The sequence below is a fragment of the Malania oleifera genome, chromosome 7 (genome assembly GCF_029873635.1).
Source record: "Malania oleifera isolate guangnan ecotype guangnan chromosome 7, ASM2987363v1, whole genome shotgun sequence".
NCBI lineage: Eukaryota > Viridiplantae > Streptophyta > Magnoliopsida > Santalales > Ximeniaceae > Malania > Malania oleifera.
The window spans coordinates 105,973,772-105,994,316 of NC_080423.1; the positions used below are offsets into that span (position 1 = coordinate 105,973,772).

The 20,545-nt window shown below is 34.8% G+C and overlaps 1 protein-coding gene across 3 annotated transcripts in view; it reads right to left on the bottom strand.

Moving 5' to 3' along the window:
• Positions 1-20,545, bottom strand: part of LOC131159336 (uncharacterized) — an 84,238-nt gene that overhangs the window by 45,396 nt on the left and 18,297 nt on the right. The window lies entirely within an intron of this gene.

A 20,545-nucleotide genomic window follows, 5' to 3' on the forward strand; every position in this document is an offset into this window, starting at 1 on the left:
TCCACATCCTTTTGGCAAAAATTCATGATTTGTCTTTTCAAAACATTAGTTCTTTGCATGGGAAAAAATTTCTTTAAAAACTCAGTTTGCATTTCTTGCCAAGTCCCAATGGATCTTGGCCTTAAGGAATAAAACCAGGTTTTTGCCTTATCTTTTAAAGAAAAAGGAAACAATTTCAGTCTTATTACCTCTTCAGTGCATGTTCTATCCATGAATGTGGCACTAACTTCTTCAAATTCTTTAATATGCAAATATGGGTTTTCAGATTCAATGCCATGAAAATGAGGTAATAATGGAATCATCCCAGGTTTAAAATTAAAAACATTTGCATTCAAAGGTAGAATAATGCAGGATGGGGTACTGGTCCTAACAGGTTGCAAATATTCTCTGAGTGTCCTATTAGGGTTCTCCATATCATGAGGTTCATTCTCAGCCATGATGCTATGTGTATCAAATAGTGATTCAAGTGAAACAGGTTCACTCGATGATGAGATGGATGAGTTTGTCCTGACTAGTCTAAATGTGTTATCTCTAGCCCAGCTAGTCATAGAAACGCAGTATAAATGCAATAAAAGCAAACAGGTCAAAGGAGAGGAAGTAGATATCACCCAGGCTGTGAAGACGTTCACAGCTCTAAAACACCTCTCTGAAATCTAAGAAACACTTCGATGACACCAATCAGTCCCCGGCAACGGCGCCAAAAACTTGACTTGTTCTGAGTTGTGCTTCCAAGTGTAGAAGTGTCAAGTTGTATCAAGGATGAGTCCAGGATCGTATTCCATAGGGACCACTGAGTATCAAAGTATTTGTGAAAGTTTAGTGAAATCCTGTTGCTGTAAAATATGGGTTGAAAATCTTTTTGGTATTTTATGATTTTGAAAATAGTAAACAAAGTGGGAGATGCTTGAGTAAACTATCAAAATGAAACTGAAATTTTATCAATTTTGCAAAAATGTAAATCTAATAACGCAACCAAAACTAAACAAATTAACTGAAACAGTTTTACCAAACACTCGGGTTACGGGTCAATGTCTGCTTGCTTCCACCGTTTACTAATTTCCTAGGCCTTACTCCTCTTCTTGTTAATCCAATCAAGGCATTAATAAGATGAAATTTTGTCACTAAAGATCGAGTAAATTGGCAACATCCAAACGGAAGAAAATAAAAACTCTTATTACGCATCAACCGAATGTCGTATAAATTAGTTGATGAAAATCCTAGATTAAATCAAGGTTTTGATGTGCCTAACGTCAACAACAAAACAAGAAGCAAGAGCTAGCGATTTATCAACGATCCCTTCAATTTTCGGTTTTAACTAAATAAAAGTTTAACAATGATATCATAGGATAACTAATAAACCATGGAACGCAAACGACATCAACCCACACCCCGAGTTACCGAACTTAGCTACTCATACTTGCAATACACACTTTTCGAGTTAAATTAATTCTATGGTGACTCATTCCATCAATAAAACGAAAGGCATCAAAATAAAACAAACCTAACACTTAAAGATACCGAAACATGAGAAAAATACGAACTTTAATCGAACCAATCCTAATATAAATTGAATTTCAAAAGAAAGAAAGAAAAAAATTAAAACTTGAAAAACTTCAAAACTAAACAATATTTTTATTCTAACCGAACTTAATTTAAAGAACTAATTAAAACCACCAAGAACTAGTTTAATGAAAAAAATTCAACAAGAGTTAAATGCTTAACAATATTCAATCTTAAAAGAAATTTCAAATAAACTAAAAAAAAATCCGAACTTTATGCAATATTTAAAGTCTTAATAAAAATAAATAAATAATTAAAAACAAGAAGGGAAAAGAGAGAGTAGGGAGGGACGGCCATGGCAGGCCGTGAGAAACAGAGGAGAGGGCTGCTGTTACTGCTGCTTGGGAGCTGCTCTGGCTGGTCGTGGGCTGCTGGAGGGCTAAAAATCTGGAGCAAACAGCAGAGGAGCTGCTGCTGGAGAAGGTTTTCTGCACTGGCCTGGTATGGTGGAGATGGAGGCCGGAGCTGGTGGTGGTCCGTGGAGTTGCAGAGCTGCTGTGCTCTGCTGGAAAGGAGGCCAAAGGGGCTGCTTTTGCTGGCTGGAGCAGGTCTCTAGGCCGGAGTCTGCTGGTGTTCGGTTGGCTAGCAGGGGCTGCGGGTAGAAGTTGCAGCAGGGGAAACCAAGGGAGGCTGTGGAAGATAAGAGAGGGTGAGGGAAGGAGAGGGAGTGCAGAGGGTGCGCGGAGGCACACCGGACAGGGGAAGGAAAGCAAGTATAAATAGGATAGGGAAAAGAGAAAAAAAAAACCCTATGACCCGCTGATAGCTAACCCGACCCGGCCATGCATGGCCGGGTCACATCAACCCATTCATATATATATATATATTTTCTCATTTTATTTGTTCTCTGTTCGTCTCAAATTCTGCTCTTCTGGAGCCCGTATCTCACAAAACTCAAAACACGAAAGTTGTAGATGATCGTTTCCTCTTTCTACAAAAATTTGAATCGTCTAGATTGGAGTTCGGACGGAAAAGTTATGTATAAAATACGAACAGGTATCGATTTTGATTCCCGGGAATTTTCCTGCGACAAAAAATTACCAAAATCTCATAAATAGTGCAATAAAGTTCAAGAATGATGATTTTGGTATTTTATTAAAATATTAAACAAATTTAGACATTTAATTTAAAATATAAACGGTAAAGCCCGGGTTAAACGTCCAATTTCGTAGTTTCAGCGCGTAATCAATTGACTGTAGACCACTCAATTTTTCCTTTGAGTGCATCACCCTAAGTCCCTTCTCGCTCATGTGACCAAGTCGTTGGTGCCAGATGTTGCTGTCGTCATTTCCTACAGAAACTAAAATAGACATCGAAGCATTGGAGATTAGAAAAAGTGTTCCGCTTTTCTTACCTCGCGCAATCGTTAGTTCACCTTTTGAAACTTTCCATTCATCGCCAATGAATTTCGCCGTGTATCCCTCATCTCCCAGTTGACCAACTGAGATCAAATTCTTTCTCAGGTTTGGAATATACCTGACATCCTTCAGCTTCCAAATTGACCCGTTTATATTGATCTTCACAACTCCCTTGCCAGTTACATCGCAAGGTTGATCGTTGCCAAGGTACACGTTACCAAAATTACCTGGTGTGTACTCCTCTAGACAATCTCTGCAGCATGTGGCATGAAATGAGGCTCCGAATTCTAAGACCTAAGACTCTTGCTTGCTCTCCAAAGGGCAGGTCAACATCTCATCATTCTCAGAAGCAATATTTGCTTCTGTCTTTGCCCTCATCTCAAATTCTTTCTTTTGACTCTTGCACTGGTTCCTGTAATGACCAGTTTTTCCACAGTTCCAGCACTCAATAACTTTTGTGCTCTGGGAACCTGTGTCCTAAGTACCTCTGGGATTTCCGGATTTAAACCGCCTGGGCCTAGATCTACCGCGGTTGTTTGATCGTCCATGCCTGTTTCCTCTGCCTCGACTCTCCATGTTCAAGGCTAAACTTGAATTGAAGCTATGGTTCGACTGCATTCTTATTTCCTTCGACAAAATCATGCTGACGACCTCATCGTATACAAGTTTCAATTTTCTTGTGAAGCTACTGATGGCAGTGACGACACTATTCCAATTTTCAAGCAATTGACTGAGAATCAGTAGGGCCCAAATCTCATTATCAAACGTTATCCCGACTAAGGCGAGTTGATCAGACTACTCATTGAAGTTTTTCAGATGCCTGCTGAAACTCTCACCTGCAAACATGTTCATCGTAAATAGTCTTTTCATAAGATGTACCTTATTTGCGGCTAAAGGCTGCTCGTACATATTAGAGAGTGCATCCATCAGAGACTTGATAGATGTTATATGCTTGATATTGAACGCCATAGATTTCGACAATGTCATTCTAATGGCTCCGAGGGCTTTTCGATCAAGCAACTCCCACTCGTCCTCGTTCATGGATGTTGGCTTACCCTTCAAAGGTAAGTGCAATTCTTTTCCAAACAAATAATCCTTTATCTGCATCTTCCAAAAACCGAAATTGTTTCCGTTGAACAATTCGATTTTTGAGCTCTTTTCATTCGACATCTCGATTCGCTGATTTAGAGATGGAATTAGCTCAAATGGATAGCGCGGTTGGATCTGGAACGATTGAAAACCCTAGAAATGGTTTAAGTCGCTCGAAAAGCGGACCCAAAAAGACCCCAAAAAGCTTAGTCAAACCTGGTCAAACTTGCTGACGTGGCAGAGGTGGGCTCACTGGTGACGTGGCATTGATGTGGCTGTGTGGGGCCCGCTAGCTGGCGAAGCTGTGCTAACGTGGCCCTATTGGCGTGGCAACTGACGCAGTAGTGCTGACGTGGCCGGTTCTGAGCGGCGGGTAAGATCCAGGGCAAGGATCGGATCTCGGGTTCACCCGCATCTGAGTCTCTTGCCGGTTCGGGTCGGGTAGTGTACCGGGTTGGGTCGAGGCAGATCGAGCGAAGAAGACGCATGTAGCGCGTGAGGAACTGTTCGCCGACGCGTGCACAGCGCGTGGAGAGGCGTCTTGCTCCGACAAGGCGCATGAGGGTGCGTGTGGATTCTACAGAACTCCGTTTGAGCTCCGGATTGCACCCTTCTCTTCGTCTCGGCGAGCCGAATGTGATGGTGGTCTCAAAACACAGTTTTGTTCTACTGGACAGAGCTCTGAATTTCGGGATCACTTTCGATCTGGCTTTTCTGCTCCAACCGGGCTCTGATACCACTTGTTAGGAACCTGTGAGCATCTAGATCAAAGTGATACCAATAATTTTACGTGGTTCGGTCAATAACGACCTACGTCCATGGAGCACACACCAGAATTCACTATCTCACCGGAAAATTTTACAATTCTCTCTCTCTCTCTCTCTCTCTCCCTTCTTCCTCTCAGCTCTCTCTGCACTATTCTGTGCTATCCATTACAATTTCCACAGCCCTCAATTTATAGGCTTGGAATTTAAAACATAATTAAATCAAATTAATCACAATTGGAAGTTACAACAAAGAGATAAATAGAGAATAAAAGCACCATGCGCTTTCTGACTCAGCAACGCGTTGTCTCCTCACTGTCTTCTGGTTCCATCTCTAATACTAAAGTCATAGATTTTGAGACTTGAATTTTAGATTTGTGTGTATTTAGAAGAAACTTTATGCATAATCCAAACATATTAAAGTATAATCTCTGAATTCCATGCTTCCATACACAATATAAGAGTTAGAAATTTAGAAAAATAATGAAAAGTTATTTCCCAACTTCTATATGTAAATTAATAAAATTAAAAATAAGGTAGTATTTTTTGTTTTCATTTAAAAAATTAGAAATGATAAATTAAACTATTTTCACAAGAAAATGATGGAAATTTTGTTTATCATTGTTCATTTATTTCATATAAATGTTAAAAAATGAAAATTAGTTGATTTTTTTTTTTACTTTTTTGGAAAACTAAAATGAAAAATGAAAACTATTTTCTACAACCAAACAGGTCCTTAGAAAGTGTCTATAATTATTTTCTATAATAATATTATTTGATGTTCAATAGTAAGCAAACTTCATAAATATTTTCAACTAAGAAATCTTATTACACCTTGAGTGAAATTTTTTAATACATTAAGTGAATAATATTTTTAAAAATAAAAGATGTTTTTACACAAAGATTGAAAGTTAAAAATTGTGGATCTAAATTAGGTGAAAAGAGGTATAAGGCGGACGGTGAGCTGACTCTTGTTGTGCAATTCATACTCAATGCTTTCAATTCACCCAAAAAAAAAAACCTTCAATTGTCTTAATTAATAAAAATTTAATATTATTATTATTATTATTATTATTATTATTATTATTATTATTATTTGTGTTTAAATTAATATGAACACATTGCACGTGCTTCATCGCTAGCGCTAATAATAAAAAAGGTCACCATAGTAAATTATGAAGACCCAAATGGTAAAATGTTAATAAAATATTTATTAAAATTACCCTCTCAATTAGTATTTTAGGTATCTCATTAAGTATTTTGATATTATGGTTTTCCTATACATTTCAACTTAATTAGTTCTTTTAATAGAATTTCCTTTTAATTATATTTCTATTTTTAAATTTTTTCTTGAAAAGTTAGTATGGAAAATATTGAGTTAGTTTCAGGAAAATAATTATTTTTTAATCATGCTCTCCTAAATTGTTTGAAAGTTCTTTTGATAGGAAATTGTATTTTTCACACTCTCATAATTTTTTTTTTATGTTGTGTGAAATTTTCGAGATAAAATATTCTTAAAAATGTTTTGAATTGACTCTAAATGTGTGCCCATATTCTATCTAGCATATTCTGAATATTATTAGATGATAAAAATACAAATTATCAAAATAGAGTTTTAATACGAATAGTCGTAAAAAGTGTAACTAGCATTAAATTTACGTATTTTTTTTAAGAACACTTTTCCCAACTATAGAAATTTATTAACTAAGAAACTCAATAATTTAAATATATTGATACGTCACTTTTGAGGTAAAATATTCTTGCAAATGTTTTGGATATACTTCAAATGTATCCACATATTTTATCTAACATATTATGAATATTATTATATGATAATTTACAAAATATCAAAATTTAATTTGAATATGAATAGTCTTAAAAAGTGTGACAATCATTTAGTTTAGATGTTTTTCCTGACGAACACATTTCCCAACTATAGAAATTTATTAACTAAGAAATCCAATAATTTAAATATATTGATATGATGCATGAAATTTTTTGAGATAAAATCTCATTGAAAATGTTTTGAATATACTCCAAGTGTACCCTCATATTTTTTTCTAAATATTATTAGATAATAAATCACAAAGCATCAAAATTGAATTTTAATATGAATAGTCTTAAAAAGTGTGATGAGCATTTAATTTAGGTATTTTTCTTGATGAACACATTTTCTTACTATAGAAATTTATTAACTAGGAAATATAATAGTTTAAATGCATTGATAACATTTAACTAATATCAGTTTGTTTTATTGCAATTAGAATATTTACCTAAAAAAATAATAGAAAATGCATATTAAAGTTTTCATGTTATTATAGGGGGCCTAAAAAAGAAAGATTTTTTGTATCATCAATGACAACAAATAAGGAAAAAACTAATTATAAAATGGAATAACAGTAAAAATATTAAGAATACGGCAAGTGTCAATTTTTTGCAATTACTCCAACCCTATATAAACTTGCTCTTACCTAAAATTTTCATATCATTTCATTTGTTCTGAGAAAATAGAAGCAAAATGAGTTTCGACGCAACAATGAAATTTTTCTTCTCGATGGTCGATGGCTCCCTCCTCTTGAAGTATTTCAAGACAAAAGACTTCTGTTTGAGAGGTCAGAAAGAAGAGTCTTTCCAGAAGAAGGTCCTTGTTCTTGGCAGGTCAATAAAAAGCACTTGAGTTCAGCAACAAACTTAGAATTTTGTATTAGTCTTTCTAAATTTTATGTTGCTTTTTATTGTTTTATATGTAAGTGAGTTTTATGTTTTCTTCTCGCTTATATTTTCATTTTTGCTTCTCTTGATTATTCCATTAAGGCATTTGTTTCTCTATTATATCTCTCGACTATCAAAGCTGTTTTTGCTTATTTGTTAATTATTATCCAGATCTGAGATGAAAAAAATTGCAATACTAATTAGGGATTTCATTGTCATAATTTTTTTATTGTGAAATACTGATTTTTCACTGCACAATATTGTGTAATGTACAATATTTTGCAAAGTTTTTTTAAAAAAAAAAAAATTTTGAAGTTTGAGTTATTTGGATTACCATTTTAAAAATCTTAAATTCAATTTTTTTTCACATCAAATACCGTGTTACTAAGTATATTGAAAATAACTAATTAATGGGCTCTTGTGTTGTATGCATATATGCATAGTAACGGAATAATTTCAAAAATAAAATAAAATAAAAATAGAAAGACATTTAAATTTTATATTTAAGGGGAGAAAATACGGAAGAAAACAGTATATATAGCTGCATATTACACTTTATTTAAGTATATACATTTATGGCCCAAATTGAAATATGAATAAAATTGAATTAATTAAAAGTAAAAACTTTACGTGCTTAGTTTAATTAGTGAAGTGAACTTTTCGGTGCTTAAATATTGTGTAAAATACAATATTTTTTACATCATGTTTACTTTGTGACATAAAATGGGTGAATGAAATAAAATTTTGAATGAAAAGTATGATTAAATCAAGTGATAGGAATGCTTTCTTTTAACATATGTTTCAAAATTTTTGAATGAACAGTTCTAACACTTTATATTTGATTATTTGTCACATCAACACGTGTCGCTTAGTATCCTGAAAATAATTAATTAATGAGCTCATATTATATTTATGTATGTAGTAAGTACACATAAAATAATAGGATAATTTTTTTAAAAAAAAAAGAAAAAAAAAACACAATATACATTTCTCATACAAAGGAAATATCATCATCACCAACCTGTGTTCTTACGGAAAATATGCATTATAATTCATATATCACAATCTGAAATATTGATTAATTAACTCACTCTATCTTTCAAGAAAGAAAAAGGAAAAATACACCACAGTTTTGTTAAGAGTTTTCATCTTGAATCATTAGCCGTGCATAAACCTAATTTTAAATCATTAAAATCTAGATCAAAACTTGATTATCTAAAATGTAATCTTCCAATGCTTGCAAATTTTAAGTCTATTGAAATACTGCATTTTAACCATAAATTCAAAATTTTGGCAAACCATTAACACATTTTACGCTTCCTCTTTGGAACCAAATCAAGTTTATACCAATAAGAAAGCACTGATACGCGAAGTACTGAAAGGTTCACAAAGAAGAAAATAAAACAAAGCATTACTAAATTCACGAAGAATTGTTCAATCAGTCTCACCGGAGTCGTCATCAAAAAATACAAGTACGGAGCAAAAGGCTTGCCTTCATGGGATTCTCCTTGTGCATCCTCACTATTGATCTTGGGAGTAGTTATCCAACCCAGCTTTTGCATATAAACTTCATCATAGGCTTCTATATTCAAACCTGAGGCAAGAAATAGTTCTATTTCATTTACAAACCGCTCTGCTCTTCCAGTCAAAAAAGGCCTTGCAGCATCTAAGACTAGGACCAGAGACTTGAAGGCTTCTTGTTTTGCTTCAGGCGCACTTCTAAGTTGCTCATTTCTGGATAATTGAAGGTTAATGTAAACACAGTATGCAAAATCATTATAATGGAAAAATGACACAATATTCACAATATCCTTCACAATTCGTATTGATAGTTTTAATGCCAAACTTTAGCGTGTAACATAAGCCAGCAGAATTAAAAGTCAGTTAACAATTTAAATTTTATTCCATTTTGGATGGCATGTTATTATAGTAAAGATGCATCAATATTGGATGCATGTTAGAATGCTAATTATTACCTTTTCCTGAATGAGTCAGTTACACCAAGAACATGATGCACAATGATGCCAACATCTTCCTCCTACATAGAAATATTGCGTCGACCATGTAGTTCTGTAACATGAAAGGGAAAACTTACACACATTCAGCAAAATGCGGTCATCCTGATAATGGGTTTAAATTGATCAAATATTTCGAAAATGGGCAAAATCAGAAAGAAATCTAAAAAATATTGACTACAGGATCTTTGTTTCTTCTAAGAAGCATGTTATGGATTTCATTAGAACACCATGATTTTGTGGTAGGATGTTGAACGTGTAGGTCCAATCCCACCAGACGACATACCAAAAGCCAACATCCCTTTCGTAAGCTTTCTAATATGGTCCATCTGTTTCCCAGAGTGAAATCCAGGAAATGAGTATTTGTGGAGCAGCATGATGCAGCTTTAATTGTGGTGCTGTTGTTGGCAATTATTTACGAGCAAAATAAGTCATCCAACCGTGAGATTTGCCAAAACAATGCAGACCTCCTCGCATTTGAAAAATGACTCTAGTCTCTTGAATTTAAATTTAATGATAATCATACCCCCTTTTTGTCAGCTGAGGGTCTATGATGGCTTGACATATTTAATTTGACTCCCTATCTGGTAAGTCGAGGAAGTTCTAATGCCAAAAAGAAAGGTCCATATGCTGTTCTTGGATGAGTTCCAATAAGAACACAACGTTATCCCATGCAAAGCTGGCCAATTGAAAAATGCAACTAGAGAAAAAATGCATGCCTATGAATGTATTTGCTTCGCTACTGGGCTCATTTCTTTTGATCTTTTCACAATTAGATGTCTGAAAGAAACAGATTAACGAACTTCTGTTTCTGTAGGAGATGTTCAGCTAACATAAGGGTGTAAGTGTCATTATATTTTTGGATGTGCGAAGATCCATGTTAATTTGTCAAACCTCATTGTGTAGTTTGATAATGTTTCTTTTAGTTTACTAGTGACTTTGTTATACCCTTTTGCTATTGAGAAGAAAGATGGTCGAGGAGGGTGGGTGGGCTTCTAGTTGCATTTGATTCTAAGGTCTTTTTTTAGAATAAAAGACATTGACCTCCTCTTAAGCTTGACAAAAAGACATTGATCTTCCTCGAGATTTCAAAAATTTCAAGGATCTCCCATTACGTTTGCCAAATCGACACAAAGCTCCCCTTGTATTTTGCAAAAAGACATGTCTTTTGAAGGAATATTTGTCCTTTTGGCAAATCTCAACGGAGGTATGTGGCACTTTTGAAACCTCAAGGGAGGTCAAAGGAGTTTTTTAAACCTCAAGAGAGGTCCCTATTTTTTTGTCAAACCTCAAGGGAGACAAGTGTCTTTTGCCCTTCTTTTTCTTAGTAGTAAAATTTTTATCAGTTTCATTTATGATTTTTATTTACTTTTTCTTCTTGTTTTTGTTGTTAGAGAAAGGTCATGCATTAGATATGAGTTTATTTTATTGAACACCATAAAATTCAAATTCTTATTATTTTTTATTGGTTCATTCCCTTACAAAGCATAAAGTTCAATTTTTCATTAATTTTTTTCTTCATTCCTCCCCTTATTTTTTCAAAGAAAGCATACATATGATCTTTTTAGTGTTAAACATATTTTCTTGAGTCCTTATGTTATTATTTTACTATATCTTAAACTCTTAGACTTAATGTTTTGGTTTTGATTGGTAAGCTTTTAGTGTATCAATCCATATTTGTTGTAATTTCAATATATTTTACTATTTTGTTTGTTGCACATAAATGCATGTCATTTGGAATTGATTTTCAAATTTTGTTCTTGATTCATGAAACTGGGATTTTGATTCACAATTCAAATCTCAATTTGACAACTACACTTAGACCTACAAACAATCTCCCAACTAACCAAATGATCCTTCCTCTCCCCAACACTAGATCAAAGATAGTTGAGGGCTCAGCCCCCAGATACCTTCTTATTTTTAACAAGGCTCTCTTGGGGAAGTGGCTCTGTAGGTTCATGTCTGAAAAAAATAATTTCTGGCAGAATGTTATTGCTACTAAATATGGCCTTCATCACAACAATTGGGCCTCCAGAGAGGCGACTGAAGGTTATGGTACAAATGTCTGGAAATTCATCAAGGAAGGGTGGGAGAATTTCTTTTCTCACATTCATTTCAGCATGGGAAATGGGGAGGATGTGTTTTTTTGGCATGGCGTTTGATCTTCATTCCCATCTATTTAAAGGCTTGTCTATAATAAAGATGCCCACATTTGCCAACACCGGGAATACACAATCCATGGGACCGTTTGGAACGTTCTCCTGACCAGGAATGTTTCTGATTGGGAGATTGATACTCTTATTGATTTTTAATGCAGCCTTTACAATTCTCAGAGCCAGGCCTCCTTCAATAAGCCCAAGTGGACGCTAAGCAAGAAGGAATTTTCACGGTCGAGTCTTATTATAATCATCTTAGCTGCCTAGTGGAACACATCAGTTATTTTCCTAGGAAGCCCATTTGGGAAACTGCAGCACCTTCAAAGGTTGCTAGTTTCACCTGGGAGGCTGCTCTAGGGAAGATCCTCACCCTCGACAAACTTCAAATAAAGCGCTTCTCTATCATGAATAGGAGTTTTGTGTGCCTTGAGGAAGCAGAATCTGTGGACCATATCCTTCTTCTTCACTGCCCCTGAACCAGGAATCTCAGGAACATGGCCATTTCCATGGTCAAACAAAAATGGGTCATTGCAGGATGAAATTTGAGCTTGGAAAGGGATCCGCTCCACAAGTTCAAAAGCAGAGCTCTTTTCCTTATCCCCCTGGCTATTTTTTGGGCGATTGGGAAAGAAAGGAACAGAAGGGCTTTCGATAAAACAGTCTTGTTGGCAGGCTGTCATGGAAAACTGGTTTTCTATGATCTCTAGTTGGCGTAGTGGGAGGACAGGGATAGGCTTCTTCCATGAGTTTAAAAACCTCCCAGAAGATTTGAAAAAGACTATTTGATACTTTGAAAAGGTCTATAAAGTTTGTGAAGCCATTCTGGGAGTTATTTTTGTAAGAATATTTTCTCGATTTTCTTCCTGATGATTGCAACAAAAAGGGTATAAGCTTTTCGAACTTCATGTACCCCAGTTCTAAGGAAATATGTACATATTGTATATTATGTGGTTCATTTATTCGCATTTTGTACATTCACAAAAAGAGTAAAATAAAAGATTTTTAAATTTATTTTGCGATAATTTTCGATAAATTAGGAATGTTACAAAAAATAAGGTCATTAGTAAATGATCAAAACTATTACTAATAATCACAAAATCGTCATTAATAGTATTAGTAACGGTTTTTTAAGTATTAGTAACGATTTTGAAATATTTGTCATAACTGCAGTTACTAATGATAATTAGTAACGAATTTTAAAATTCGTCACTACTAATAAAGTATTAGTGACGGATTATAACCGTCACTAAAACACTTATAACGTCACTATAAATTCTTTGTTCACTCCGCTCAAAATCGTCACTAATAGTAGACTAGTAGTGACGAATTTCAAAACGTCACTAATACTAGAGTAATAGTGATGAATATAGAATTTGTCACTACTAATCTGCTATTAGTGATTGTTTTGAACTTCGTCACTACTAGTTCAATATTATTGACGATTTTGAAATTCGTTACTACTATTCTATTAATAGTGACGATTTTAAAATTCGTCACTACTATTCTATTAATAGTGATGATTTTAAAATTCGTCAGTCCTACCAAGGTAGTAGTGACGGTTTTGAAATTCATCACCAATACTTTAAAATAACATTTATTAATCACGGTTTTGAAACAGTCACTAATAATTTTAAAATTATTAGTATTATTTTTAATCATTAATTCTTGTAAAAATCTGTAATTACATTTTCGCATACATAGCATTAAACCATAATTATAAAAAATTCATAAATTATTGAAAATTCTAATTCAAATCCGAAATTCAAATACAAATACATTATTGAAATTCAATTAGAATACAGAAATTTCATATGTTCAGATAACAAAAAAAAATCAAAATTCAAATTCAAATTCACATACGAATACATTATTCAAATTCAAATTAAAATAAAGAAATTTTATTTGTTCAGATAAAAAAATATTAAAAAAATAATCAAAAGCTAAATTTGACTATGGTGCATGACATCATGCTGATGTTGTGACAGCTACAAACCCTACAAATTAAGAATTATAATAAATATTAGTATACGATTTTTGAACATATATGTATACGCATTATAAGTATCAATGATTTGATAGCAAAATAATCGGGCATTCGGACATAGTTAAAAAAATGATACAATTTTAAATAGTTAAATTTTATCAGTTTAGAAAAATTTTGGCAGCATTTCGTTTGTAAATAGGACATTTTCTATAGAGATATGCTCCAAATTTGAGTGTTTACAATAAACTGTACACAATAATCCAACTAGTAATGAATTTTATGAGTGCACCGGAACTTCATATAATAAGTATTAAATAATGAAATTTTGGCAGCATACCGTCTTGGACATTTTCCCATAAAACATGTACCTGAAACAGTATATTGTTTTCAGCAAATAAATCATTTCAAGCATGCAACAACCTAAATCTACTACCAGCATGGAATTCACAATATACTGCATTAGCCATGCGGTTGCCGTTCAACACAAGCATGTATTCTAATAGTTCAATCTACAATTCATATAACATAATACAATCATCTCTTATATTGCAAAAAACATAATAATAAAACTATAATTTTTTTCATTTCTCCACATTTGATTAGATCTCTCACAAGACCGGGATATCACATCAAGCCGAGAAATTCACAACACCCCAACGTTCAATCTTCACTAACTCTACTAGTTTCTAAAATAAAGTACAAATAATTTTATGAGATTGGTTGAACTAAGATCCTAACATGACAACGTACAAGAAGAAGCACCTTATTGTTGCGAAGAGGAGCCACCATTTGTAAATTTGATATTTTCCCATAAAACGTGTACTTGAAACTTGGTTGTTTTCAGCAAATAAATCATTTCAAGTATCTGAGGGAGATTTGGAGGTTTGCATTAATATTCAAAAAGAATATTATTCTGATCCAAGTAATGGGACAGTGGGTGAATCGGAAGGAAGAAATAAAGATGATGGACAAGTGAGAAAGTCTAAGAGGTCTAAGGCAGTACCTCAAAAGTTGAACCTATGATTGATAAAATTATGTTTTGGAATATACGAGGGTTGGGCACGTCAAAGAGAAGATTGAAACAAATTTTGAAGGATCAGAAAGTTTCGATGTTGGCAGTCTCGCAACCTTTTCAAGATATAGAAAAGATACGAAGGTGGGCGATGTATTTGCAATTTACTAACTTTTGTGCTAATGTAGAGGAAGGTGGGAAGATTTGGTTATTCTCGAAAGATGATGTTCAAGTGGATTGGGTGGGTACCTTAAATCAATGTGTGACAGTTTTGTTAACAGAGGATAGAGGCTCCCTGCTTCTTACTTTTGTTTATGCTAAATGTTATCATATTGAGAGAAGAGATTTATGGGAACAACTTAAGGGGATGTCGAGTGTTGATGTAGCTTGGGTTGTTATGAGAGATTTTAATGTAATTCGGTCAGATGAGGAAAGGGTGAGAGGTAGACCTCGCTTGGGTTCGTCTATGGCTGAATTTAATGGTTGTATTAATAGTTGTGGGTTATTGGACCTCAAATTCGAAGAAAGTCAATTTTCTTGGTGTAACGGCCAACAAAGTTTGAGAAGAAGTTGGGCGAAACTGGACAGGGTGCTGATTAATAATGTTTTTTTCTATAAATTATGGTGAAGCTAAGACTTCTTTGTTGAAAAACAATGACCCCCTGTATCCTACCTAATCGTACGTGAAAAGATACCCCAATCACAAGCTCCCCTTCTGTTCAAGGAACTATAGAGACTCTTGGACCTTCCCAGTTAAGTGGTATATCTGCTCTTCTAACAAAGCTTCCCTACTACCCAAGCGTAGTTTTAAATCAAATGTCTGCTTTTGGGCCCTCTTATTATTTTCAAATAGCCAACGCAAATCAATGTGAATTGATAATAAGCCAAGCCCAGCCCACTCTATCATCATCAACCTACCTTCCATACAAGAAACCCTAGCTGCCTCACTCTTCTTCTTCCCGTCGTACACATGAGAAACCCTAGTCGCCTCTGTTTTCAACTACTCTACCGGTAACATAGCCTTCAACGATGTTGATTGTTCTTGAGAAGCTAACTCAATGAACTCCGCTTGTGACCTTTCCCCACAACAAGCACAACCATCTCCTATATACTCTTAGAAGCTGATCGACCTCCACCACTCCCTATCTTCCAGCAGCAACCTGGCTCCATGAGTGATTTCCGTCCATGTTTTTGCTATATGCTCCATTCAAGCTTGACCAAAAAGAACTCTCAAAAGCAACAAAGCCATCCCTAAACTGAGACCACCCTTCCCATTCCAACCCTTTAGGAACAAAGATGGAATACTTCTTTCCGCTGTATCCATGTCCTAATTCCAAGAATTTCCTTGCCCTAGTTACATGAATCCCCATCCAATAATCAACATAACCCACCCTAACTCTTTGAAATCCCTTGCCCAAACTACCAGCAAGATCTAAGAACCTTTGAGAAAACCATAAAGTTTCTCCTAAAAAGAGTTGAACCCATCGATTGCACTTCTGATTCTTCTCAGGAATAAATAGAGCTCCAACCTTCCCTACCTTATCTAGCCTCAAATCAAAGGATTTCCCTTCAATTTAGATATAGAGAACTCCTACCATCACACCTAACTAATAACATTGTAATAGACAAGAGAGAGAGGAGAGCTGAAGGGGTGAATGCACGAGAGAGACCACCATTGCGAGAATGACCTGCCACATACAAGAGTAATACAATCGACTAAACATAAGTTGGTCCTCAATCATTGGATACAAAACAAATATATCCACAATATGGTCATGAGTCAAGTAAGAGAAAAAGGATTTACAAGAAAAATCCCCAAATGCGTCTAAGCTCCAAACCCTCTTACCAGTCCCCAAATGAGCATGAAAATAATCGAGTAACCGAGTTAAAAGGGCCAACTCATTTATCTCTCTCTTATTAGTATTTCTCTCAAAATGGAAATTCCAAGAAACTTTAACTCCTTGAAAAAGAAGAAATGTAGAAATGGGGGTTTCATAAAGAATAGATACTCGAAAGACAAGGAAATGTAATAGGCAAAGGCATGTTCCCCACCCAAGAAAATTCGCTCCCCATTCCCATTGGCTTTTAGGAAGGGAATAATCATAAATTTAAGAAACAAACTTCCAAGGATGCAAATAAGTAGTATTAGTTCTCGCTTTAGCATCCTGCCCATTTTGTAGTATTCTAAACTTACTGTGAATTATCTAATGCCAAAGAGAATTAGCTTCTAAAGGAAAGCACCACAACCATATCCCCACCAAATAGATGTTTTCGGACACCAAGTTAACAAGACCCAAGCCTCCCTCCCCCTTAGGCCTACACATACTCTCCCATGCCAAATGATCTCTACTAACCTCTCCTCACTTAACCATAAGAAATCCCTCATTAAATTTCTCAAGCATCTGTGCCAAACTCATGGGGATTCTAAAAAGAGAAATGTAATACAAAGGTATATACGATAAACAAGCATGAATGAGTCATACGACCCCTAGAATGAAAAACACTCCTTTTCATGAGTTGAGTTTTTACTTATTGAATTTTGTGCTAAATACTATGCACAAGTATTTCTTTTTTTAGGAGCATTGAGGGCATTATTTTATCATCATTCTCATGAATAAACCAAACACGGAAATGCCACATTACCGACAATATATCAATAATATAATTCTAAACTAAGCAAGGGAATCCCACAATCCAAGTATTATGATTCCCACGAATCACAATGCCAGAAGCCATACTAAATCCTGAAAACCAAAAGCCACATAAGGGTTGGAATTTTAGGGTTCTTATAATGCTATAGATTCAACTTTTCATAGATAATAAATTTTCAGATATTTGAGAATTTTTTTTTTTTTTTTTTGTGATTACAAACCCTGGAAACTCATTCATCCCCTCCTCAATACCTCTGTGTCTGCAACCAACATTTAGTTATATAGTTGTTGGAATTCCATATTTAGTCACTATACATCAACTTTTACTGCCCAATGCTGCACCAGTGATACCAGAAAGATCCTGAATTGCAGGATGCCTATATGTGTAAGAAGTCAGGGTGGAGGAAATACAAACCAGCAAGCAAATACGGCTGAGATGTACCATATGATTGAAATCTATAGCAAGCAATGCAGACATTCCAACAACTGAAACGTCCAGAAGTCCTTATATTGATCAAAAGTTGTATAGTCTAATGGTTTAGATTCAAACTCATATATACAGAATTCTAAAAGAAAGGCATTTGATTTTTATATAAAAACCAACAGGCAAATCAAAATTTACATTTTCTTCTTCCTAATTATTTCTCTACACTGTCTCTCTAAATTGATTCCTTCTTAAAATATTATCTAGAAGTTTATATTCTGCATATGCAAATTTCCAACGTCTTGACATGTCTATTAAATGTAGGATACCCAGGTTGCTTCTAGAAGTGCAGCGAGCAATATAAAGTATAAGCTAAGCTCTATTATTCATTGAGATGATCCACTACAAGGCCATTTGAACACCATTTGGTGGAGTATCTTAAGGAGAATGTTATAACACAATCACCTAAAAGCTTAAGCGGTTAGGTAGAGCAGACCAACAATGTATATCAGGCATTAGCACCCAAACTACTGCTCTTTGCTGAATTGAAGTGTTGGGATAGAATTTTTGGACACTATTTTATTCCTCTCTTTTCAAACACACCAGAAAATTGTAACAGGAAGGAAAGACAAAGCCTTCTTTTTTTTCTTTGTTGCCAAAATCCCTCTCCACTCTCCAGGCCCAGACTGCCATCCAACAGATCTAGCGGTAACCCACTGTTGTCCAATTAGAGTCAAATCCACATTCCAAATATTTCTAGTCCAGGGGCAATGGAGAAGGATATGGTCTACTGATTTTGCCTCAGCCATGCAAAGGGCGCATCTGTTGGCAATGGAGAACCCCCTTCACTGCAAGTTGTCCAGGGTCAAGATCTTACCATGAGCTACTTCCCAAGTAAAAAAGGCAACCTTAGTAGGGGCTGCTGTCTTCCATAATTGAGACTAAGGGAAGTGAATGTTGTTTAACTCTCGAAGAAAAAGTCTCCAGTAAAAGGATCTGTCAGTGAAAACCTTCTTCTTGTCCAAGGACCAAAAAGGACTTGGCGCCTGCCTCTACTGTCATGTTAAAATACCACTTTATCTAAAAGCTTAAGCAATTAGGTTATGGGTCAACAATGCATATAAGGCCTTAACAAAGAACATGTTTTTGGGTGCCTTGGACAGTTTAATTAATTTTTTCTAATAAAAATAGAGACTTCATTTGGCAAAAATTGAAACATATAAAACAACATTGGAAAAATCATACTACAATGTATATTGAATAGCACTGGAAAAATAAGCTCATTTTGTCATTCATATACAAGTTAAGAATTTTGTGAAGTAGAGTAATTTCATTTTTTGGTTTCCATCTAAGAAACTAGCACGAGAATCAGACAAGACCTGACATGGACACAACATGTTTAGGCATGTTTGGGCTTTTAGGACTCAGGAGCTTATTTACCTACACACAAGAGGGGATAAGGTCAATAGTCTGCTCAAGCAAGCATCAACTGATAGGGCCCTAAACTTCAAATTTGGAGTGTTGGACTAGGATGATCAAAGATAGACATGCTTGTGGTCAAACATCAACTTCATCTAGTAGCGCTCTAAACTTTGGGGTTAAGCCATAATGATCAAACGTAAAATGGTTAATTTTATGAAAAAGCACTCTCTCCCCCATGCTAAGGATTCTTTCCAAGGCATGGGGTGCAAAGGACCATCCTTTGCATGTCCTTATGACGGATCTATTATCATTGATCAAATCATCGGTGGTAAACATAATTTTAACTTTTAAATGGGGGCTACAACAAATTCATAATGCCATTTGGTAAAGGATCTTTTGGGGTCCTGATACTGTTTACACATGGCCATATTGAGTGAAGAAAAATCACAGCCATACCAGCCATTATGGATCGCTACCATTAGGTAAAGGCTGCTACAAACACGACTATTATGGCTAAAAATATTTTAATCTTTGTACTTTTCTTCTCATTTGACCTCTCTTTTTTTCCTTTCGTAAATCAATCTCAATTAACAATGTTAAGAGTGGGGGTTAAGATTATAATAAGGATGATAATGATAAAAAACCATGATACACATTAATTAATAATTTGATACGATCAATGGTTTATTTTAAAAAAAAAATTTTTATTTTGATAATATAAGTAATTTGATACTTCTTTTCTATATTGTTCAACTTCAACCTTCTTTTCTTTACCTAGTTTTTATCTTGTTCAAGTTGTTAATCTTGTTCAATTACCCTCACTCACTTCTTAATCCATCCTTCCACAAAAAGCCCTTCCTTTTCTTACTAAAATGTTTGTAAACTTCTTATACTTGATAGCCAAGTTACTAAGCTAAAGAATTGTCCTAAAATTCCATGAACATAAATTATTAATCCTTTACACCTCAACAAAGAGAGAATCCTCAATCCCCTCGCCTCATTACCCAAAACAAAAAAATATAACCCAAATGCATCATCTCATGTCCTCACATCTCTCTATAAAGTATCTCCGATTGTGCCCAATAAGTGCTGGAAAACAATTTTTTTTTATATATATTCAAGTACACCCCGGATAGGAATAAAAAATTATGGTCGTCCGACACATTGCGGAATTCAACAAGGGGTTTTGAAGCATCGGTGCTTCTTAGATTTCCACTCGTCGTGATCGCTTTGCGCGAAGAACCCATTCATTTGATGAATTTGTGCCCTCAAGCCAACTAAAACAAACTAGTATGATTCAATGTCCAACAAAACAACCACACACAGTGCAAAAAATTTCGCCTAAAATAAAGAATCTAGCCTTAAAAATACCCAATTCAAGATACAGTTGCCAAAATT